Below are 7,858 nucleotides of genomic sequence, written 5' to 3'. Positions count from 1 at the left end.
GCGCATTGTTATCAAAGAGCATGAGAGCCCCTTGCTGTTAACATCGTCAGGAGCTCTAGCAATGTTCACTGTAGCACGTTCTCCATTTCTCTATTGCACTGGTGACCCTGATGGAATTAGGATGGACAGGGAGCCTGATGCGAACACAGGCGGGGGAGCAGGATCGGCACCTCTAATGATCTGTGTAAATGCTTTTGCTGCCGACCCTCCCTGTGACAAGCCATCACTGCCAACACACCCTGAATGTAAACAGAGAGGGGTGCTTCCTTCTCTGAAGCTGCACAGCAAACACGTTCCAGTGGTGAACAGCAAACAAACGTTCTCGAACAGCTGGCTGTCCCTGGGAAACAGCCTGACCGTCAGAGCTGGACAACACTTTTTCTTCTTTAGCTGAGCTTTAATTGCATCATGTGCTTAGAGTTAGGAAGAAAAGCACAACCAGTCTAGATATAAGAGAGGAATAAACAAGGCATTTGTAGCGGCCCTCCTGTTTGCCTTAGCTCTTCACGTCTTGTGTTCTTTTCCCTGGAAGCTGCAGTTGTGACAGCTGCAGAATCTACTCATGTTGAAGCCGTAATCACACAATTGGGCTGAAGCATGCTAACAAAGGTAAAATTAATGGACATATCTAACGTGATATGACTTTCTGAGGTATCATTAATATGCCTTAGAATTTTAAAATAATGTGTTTTTATTCTTCCAACACATTGAAATTGGAATTGGAGTCATGTCAAGATGTTCCCACTGTCAAAAGACACGCGAAGATTAAAACGGCTCAGTGTAGGGCAGCACCCTCAAGAGAAAAAGAACTAATAGAAATAAATGGCAAGGGTTTCTTTTGGTCTGGCCGCCTTTCTTTTCCCTTTCCCTTTTGGCAGTCCTTTGTATGGTAAGCTCATAATGTACTGGATTCAATGCAGAAAGCACAGGGAAAAATTGTTCTCACTGCATAGGCAGACAAAGCACTGAGCACATATGTTGTCAGAAATTCAATATTTTCTTTTTACTAGACCCTCTACCAGACATCAAATTTCACATAAATCAGAGGCTTCAGATACCCTATGTGATATGGGGACAATTTCTTTATTCCTGGCTTTTTCTTTCCCCCTTTGTTTTCACCTGGAGCTTAGAGCTTGGAAAATAGAACTGTAAAATCTACATAATCATCTGGGTAACGGAGACTATCTCTTCTAAAATATAAAGCAGGAAAGGACCGCTTTGGATGAATTTGAAAACCAAAATTTTCTAGACCAAATGGAGGTCATTTGGCACTAAAATGGTAAGTGTCCACTTTTAATTGGGAGCAAGTGATCGGCTTGGAAATATAAAAACAATGTTAAGATTCCACCACCCATCCGTCAGTTTGTCGTACTTTGGTAGTAGCTGTGTTGCTACTGTGCTGAAAGCTCTGTCATTGACATTTCAAATTCCAGTAGGGTCCCAGCGGTGGGTAGGTTTCAGTGGAACTGCCAGAGTAGGACCGACTTAGAGAAAAGGTCCAGGGAAACAACTTATCCAATGAAAACTCTATGAATCAGAACAGCACATGATACTGAGGGATGAGACCCACAGCTTGAAAGGCAGCGATGGACTTGAGCATGCCAGCAGTCTGAAAGATGACCTTGGACTGGCCAGGGCTTTGTTTTGTTCTTTGCGCTTTTTATGAGCTGGAGCCAATTCTACAGCAACTCACAAAATCACTAACAATCCGAACAGCACAATGGCAATTACTTCACTACCTTATTTATCCAAATGCTTAATGTTCACAAATGCTAAATCAATATATAATGTTTTAATAAGCATTTTATCTAATGTCTTTTGACTGAACCATTCGGAACAAATTGCAAGTCAAACTTTTCTTTTTTGCAGAATATATTTATATAAAAATGCCAGTGGTCAAACATTGAGTAGCAAAAAATATACATTAAAATTTAGTAACAAAAAAATCCAGTTGGAAACAGAAGAGTTAATATAAAAAAATTTCAAGGCTTCTAACTAGTTTGAAATTATTCAGTTATGGTGGATGGAAGCGGTTGCCATTTACATGGTGAAAAGCTATCATATAAATTGCATGCTAAATCTGACCAGAGTAGGAGATAGATAGTGGTACCCTACTCAAAGATGCAGCTCTAAAGAGGTATGGTGGATTGCAATGTTACACTGGGTGGTCTAGGGAAACAAAACCAGTGGCACTCTTATGTGTACAAGAAAGAGTGCTGTATCAAGAAGTAACCTAATATCTAGAAGGCATCCCAGCCAGTCCAACTTAAATTCATGAGTCCGCTGCTTCAGACTCACATAGCAGCTGGCCGATGGCACTGAAAGGTGAAGCAGGATGCAGGAAGATCACAGGCTGGATCAAAGTCATTTGGATCCAGTTACTCATGGCCCTGCGGTCAAAGCTGACTCATAGTAACCATAAGGGGCAGAGTGGGACTGTCCTGGTGAGTTTCCAAGACTCATTGTTTCTAGGAGTAGAAAACCTTGTCTTTCTCCCGAGGAGCAGTTGGTGGTTGCAAACTGCCAACCTCGTGGACTGCGGCCCAACAAGTAACAACTACACCAACAGCTCGTCGGGCCGTCTTGGAACGCAGGCACAGAGTCGCAGCACGCAGGGAGGTGAAGAGACCAAGAACAAGGAGTCGTTTTGAGAGTTTCTCTTCTAAGAAAGCTGCACACTCCCAAGGAGGCACCCCCAGCTTGTCATCTGACTCAGGCTGGACTTGGCCCCTGCAGGTCCACACACACTCAGGTGAACAGAAAATCTAGCGGCCACGACTGCACTTACCTGGGTCAAAATTGAAACGCGAAAAAAATCTTGTTTTCGTTGTCCATTACTAAACTGTTTTGAACCAGTTCAAAATCCTGAAAAATGTGCCTTCTCCTTCTTATATTTATAATTGTGGTATTTTACAATGTTTGAAAAAAAATACTTCTTTAAGCATTTGTCTCCTTTTCCCCCAGATAACCTCTGTGAGCCAAACAATAAAGTCTTTTTATCCTTATTTTACTTCTAAAGAAAACTAAGCCTTAGATTAATGTGTTCCCCAGCATTATATAATGCTAAAGACCATAGACAATGTCTGCATATTTTCTTATCTACTCCACGCTTTTTTCTTTTTGGCAAAGTATAGCATTGCTTTAGGGATATTTATTTTGATTCATAAAACTTATATTTGCATTCTTAAAGCAAAACAATTTACAAACTCTGTGCTACGTTGTCAGAAACTAAGATGAGTAACCTACCACTTGCCGATGCTTTATCATCGTTGGTGTGATATTTCACTAAATTGCCTGCATTTGGGATAGTTATTCATAAATTTATACTGTATGAGACAAGTCCAGGAACTTATCAATTATTGACTAGATTCTTGAAATTTCAGAATTATTCAGTGAAGTGTTCATAAGCTGTCGTAACAAATAGAGAGTAGGCTTGAGGGATTTTAATTCCATGCAAATTATAAAGTAGACCTTTCTGATAAGATGGAAAAACCATACAAATTCTGAGCACCTTTCTGTGCATACAACGTCACCAGAGTAAGAGGCGGATCTGCAACTCTCACACCCACAGAGGGAGAGCGTTTGGGGCTACAGATGATCGTGAGGTAGATGAGTGGAGGAGCAATGAGGGCATGGACCACAAAAGTGGGCTCTGAGCTTATAGGAGTTGATGGGGATGGTTTTTTTCAGTCCTATTTATTTCTTTTCCTCGCATTGTTTTTCTTGTTCCCTTTTACCCCAAGTGCCCATTATATTCAGCCAACTCATCTAAATTCTGAGAATGTGAGAGAGAACAAGAAAGAAAAAAAAAAAAACCCTGTCTAGTGAAAGAAGGATTGGGGAAGGGCACATCCAACCATCATGGGTAGTACAAGTACTCACAAATGACGAAAGAGCCCGGGGGTTAGCGTCTTTACCTGGGTCTTCCATACACTGTGAGTTAGGCTGATCATTAAAATGGAGATAGAGGGCTCTTGGTTGCTGTGGTAAACAGGATTACACAGAGTGAGGGCTTATGCAGAATTTTAGAAGGAATGATTGATTCTAGGTCTTTTCTTTAACCTTAAACTATGGTTGCAGTGCCCACTGCCAATGTCCTTTATTATCCCAGCATATGATCTCACCACAAAGTGTGAGAACTCTGAGGCATTGAGTCACTTTTAAAACTATTTTAAAAGCCAGATTAATTTATAAAAACAGATATAATTTAAACAATGTGTAATTCAATATTCCTATAGATAAGAGGGAATATTTGTACTTAGAAAAAGAAATAATTATTATAAGAAAAAGCATAAAATACTGATTATAAAAATTATTACTTGCAGAAATAAAACATTACATATTGATATAAAAACCTGAAGGGATACATTTGAAAACAAAGTAGGAAAATGGAGTTTTTGTAATAACAACTATAGAAGACTATTTTAGCATGCTAGACCATTATATGCTTCTGATAGGAATGTAGACTTGTATAGTTATTTGAGAGAGGTCTGGAAGTGTATAATAAAGTAAAATCTAAATTTATGAACCAATAATCTTAATGTTGATCTACATGTCAGTTAAACGCTTACCTAAATCTGTGAAAGAAAATACTGATTCTCGTTCCTGAAGAAGTTGTTGTTACAGGGACTTGAGTGGGAACCTAAGAAGACAGTAGGGTGGAGATTAAAAAGAAAAATATTGTTGTTGAGGAAGACAAATCCTGGACAGCATAAGAAACAAGAAGGTAACATGCAAAAACAAAAGTATGAATATTAGCATCATATTTGGTATTTTAAGAAAAACATATGCACTCCAAAATCTTCCAAAGTGCATGCATGTTCAGGGTCAGAACAAACCCATTAGTGTATTTGGGGCTGCGGGGGAAGAAAAGTAAAATAAATAGAGAGATACGAGATTATGGAAAGAAAAATAAACCAATCAAGAAATGTATTTGTTATTTTATAAGTACATACCTTATGAAAGTATAATTAAATTAATCGCTTCTCGGCCTTTTGGCTAAGATCAAGTGTAGTATCTGTTCTTATCAGTTTAATATCTGATACATCCTCTATCCGAGGACAATATATTAAATGGATTTTGGGAGCAGGGAGTTGGAATAGGAGCTTGCTCCGTCCACTCCACACATCGACCTGGTATTGCAGTACTTCCAGGAACGGTGCACCAAAAAAAAAAATTATTAGCCAAATTAATTAAATGTAAGTAGGTTAAAAAGAGGCCCTCATATTCTTTTAGGCTCAACATAACTGAAGTCTGATTTAATATTTAATTCAAGCAATGGATTCTCCCATCCTTTTGTCTTGAAAATAGGATTTATCAGACAAATCTCTTCCCTAATTTTGTAGTGCTAACCATCTGTAACCAGATCTGTGATTCTATGTGAGCCATATGTGGATAGTCCAGGACAGGGCAATGTTTCATTCCGTTTTTCATAGGTTTTCTAGGAATCAGAATCAACTCAACCATGCCTGAAAACGCCATCACCACCACCACCTACATGAAGCAGCAGTTCTTCAGAAAGAAAAGTAACACAGTAGTCAGGAGAACAATCTTTAAAATCAGACAAACCCTATTCAAAGCCCATCATTACCCTCCCTTGTTGTTGTATTCCTCTAAGTTGATTCTTATTCATAGCAACCCGATAAGACAGTCAGTTTGTTTTATAAATTTATCAGATGGTAATCTTTAACAGAAGCAGACTGCTGAGTCTTCTCCCATGGAGTAGTTAGTGGGTTCCAAGTACAGACTTTTTTTCGGTTACCAGCTAAAAAATCACTGTGTCACCAGTGCTAATTGGCCCAAAATAAGGTGTGTAATATTGGATCATTTATTGTCCCTTCTGTTTCTCATTTTGCTCATCTTTAAATGTGGATCATGATACAGCATACAACAATACAGTTTGGAGATCAAATAAGACTATCTTATAAAATAAATTGATACTAGAGGGACCAGACTTCAATCCGGTGCACCAAGATGTGAATGCAACATGTTGGCATGGAGCAGGGAACCAGTGGAGAGGTTGGAGGGGCTGACCTCAATCCCAACTACATGGACAGCTTTCCCTCCCCCCAGGAGAATTTATTCCAGAAGACAGCACTGAAGCTGCAGCCCAGGGAGAGGGACATGTCTGATCAAAGCACATGGGAGCAAATGAAGGGGAAGAAAAGGGAGTGGAGCACATCCTGACCCCCCAAGCTTTGATAACAATATTCCCACTCAGAGCAGCCAATCCAAATATGGCCGGCCCCACTAAGAGACATGACATCACTCACTGACTCATAGCCCTACAGTGGACAACACTGGAGACAGTGTGAAATTCTGCCCGATCTGATCCCACCACACTGAGGCAAAACACTAAGGGTGTGCAACAGAAAAGCAAGGGGAACAGAACAACAAAGTCCCCAGGGAATACCAAAAATAGACTTTGGACCCAGGGCTTGGCACCCCATCAGAATCAACCGGAAAACACTCCTAAAGGCCAACAAACAGTCCTTGAACTAACTACAAGTTTTTCTTTTTCTGTTGTTGTTGTGTTGTGGTTTTTGTTTTTCATTGGCTCTTTGTTGTTGTTGCTTTGTTTTCTTTTGTTGCTTGGTTTTGCTCTGTCTTGTTTTTATGCATGTTATTATCTCCACAGTCTACCTAGATAAGATAGACTGGATGAACAATCTGGAGGAGAAAACAACAGGACCCACAGTTCTGGGGGGACATGGGAGAGAGGGAGGTGGGGGCAAAGGAAGTGACGTTAAGAAACCAAAGCACAAGGGAACAAGTGATCCAAATCGGTGGTGAGGAGGGTGTAGGAGACCTGGTAGGGCATGATCAAAGGTAAGGCATTACTGAAACCCAAATGAAGGCTGAGCATGATAGTGGGACAAGAGGAAAGTAAGAGGAAAGAGAGGAATGAGCTAGGAGGCAAAGGGTATTTATATAAGTCTAAATAAAGGCATGTACATATGTAAGTGCATTTATATATGAGGATTGGGTAATAGATTTATGTACATATTTTTATAGGTTTAGTATTAAGGTAGCAGATGGACATAGGGCCTCCACTCAAGTACTCCCTTAATGCAAGAATACTTTGTTCTATTAAACTGACATTCCATGATGCTCACCTTCCCTACATGACCATTAAAGACAAAGCAGGTGCATAAGCAAATGTGGCGAAGAAAGCTGATGGAGCCTGGCTAACAAAATATATAGCATCTAGGGTCTTAAAGACTTGAAGGTAAACAAGCCCATATGGAAGAAGCACACCAGCCTGTGTGTCACAAGGTGTCGAAGGGATGAGGTATCAGGCATCAACAAACAAAAAAAAATCATATATTTGTGATTGAGGACTGGTGCAGAGTGGGGACCCAAAGTCCATCTGTAGGCAACTGGACATCCCCTTGCAGAAGGGTCTCAGGGAGGAGACAAGTCAGTCAGGGTGCAGTGTAGCAACGATGAAACATACAACTTTCCTCTAGTTCCTAAATGCTTCCTCTCTCCCACCCCCACCCCCCACCCCACTATCATGATCCCAATTCTACCTTACAAGTCTGGCAAGACCAGAGGATGTACACTGGTACAGATAGGAATTGGAAATACAGGGAATCCAGGACAGATGATCCCTTCATGACCAGTGGTGACAGTGCCAATACCGGGTGGAGGGACGGTGGGGTAGTAAGTGAGGACTGATTACAGGGATCTACATATAATTTCCTCCCTGGGGGATAGACAACAGAAAAGTGAGTGAAGGGAGACGTTGGAAAGTGTTAAATATGACAAAATAATAATTTTATAAATATCAAGGGTTCATGAGGGAGGGGGGAGCAAGAGGGAGCTGGGAAATGAGGTAATGTCAGGGGCTTCCATG

The 7,858-nt window shown here is 40.5% G+C and overlaps 1 non-coding gene across 1 annotated transcript; it reads left to right on the top strand.

Moving 5' to 3' along the window:
* The first annotated feature begins 4,978 nt into the window (after positions 1–4,978).
* LOC142426926 (U2 spliceosomal RNA) lies at positions 4,979–5,169 on the top strand. The gene has a single exon (XR_012779794.1). It is a non-coding gene; the product is annotated as a U2 spliceosomal RNA (small nuclear RNA).
* Positions 5,170–7,858: the final 2,689 nt, after the last annotated feature.

Source organism: Tenrec ecaudatus, chromosome 14 (genome assembly GCF_050624435.1).
Source record: "Tenrec ecaudatus isolate mTenEca1 chromosome 14, mTenEca1.hap1, whole genome shotgun sequence".
Classification (NCBI taxonomy): domain Eukaryota; kingdom Metazoa; phylum Chordata; class Mammalia; order Afrosoricida; family Tenrecidae; genus Tenrec; species Tenrec ecaudatus.
The sequence above is the reverse complement of the archived record's forward strand: the minus strand, read 5'-3'. Positions and strand labels throughout refer to the sequence as shown.